Source organism: Echinops telfairi, unplaced genomic scaffold (genome assembly GCF_000313985.2).
Source record: "Echinops telfairi isolate 266 unplaced genomic scaffold, ASM31398v2 ScPeMD7_2;HRSCAF=8, whole genome shotgun sequence".
NCBI lineage: Eukaryota > Metazoa > Chordata > Mammalia > Afrosoricida > Tenrecidae > Echinops > Echinops telfairi.
This window is the reverse complement of record NW_022103898.1, coordinates 73,505,861-73,506,695: the sequence shown is the minus strand read 5'-3', so window position 1 is coordinate 73,506,695 and position 835 is coordinate 73,505,861.

The following is an 835-nucleotide window of genomic DNA, read 5'->3' as shown; positions in this document are numbered from 1 at the left end:
GGCAACAAATGTACATATGTGCTTGACATGATGGATGTATGGATTGTGATAAGAATTGTACGAGCCCCTAATAAAATGATTTAGAAATAATGATATGCATTGAAATACCATGTGGGTTTTGAACTCCATAGTGATGGGATTCCAAAAGAACTAGATGATCTAGAGTGGGACATTTGTTCCACAAAGTATTTGCAATCTAGATTGGAAACAAATATTTACATACAGATGTTTGATGAGCTCCTAATAAATCAAAAACGGGAAAGTGGTGTGAAGGTGTTGCTGGACAAAATACCTGGGAGCATTCAGAAACTGTAATAGCAGAAGACACAGACCAAAGGTCTCAAAAAAATAGATGTAAATGAGAAGATCCAAATGTACATATACTTCTCTATAAGTACAAATTTCTATACAATATTTTACCTTCCATATTTTATGTATTTCTATTTGCATTTTGTCAAAGTCATAAATACTGAGATCTTGTTTAGAGTTGATAAGAAAGGAAGTGAGAAGTATAATTGATTACTATTGTTTCTTTTTCCTTTATTAAAATCATTTTATTGGGGGCTCTTAAAACTCTTATCACAATCCAACCATCCATCCATTGAATCAAGCACATTTGTACATATGTTGCCGTCATCATTTTCAAAACAACTTCTTTCTACTTGAGTCCTAGGTATCAGCTCATCCCCCCCCCTCTACTCTCCCTCCCTCCCTCATGAACCCTTTGATAATTGATACATTTTTTTTTTCATGTCTTACATTGAGCACTGTGTCTCCCTTCACCCACTTTTCTGTTGTCCATCCTCCTGGGAGGGGGTAATAAGTAGATCATGGT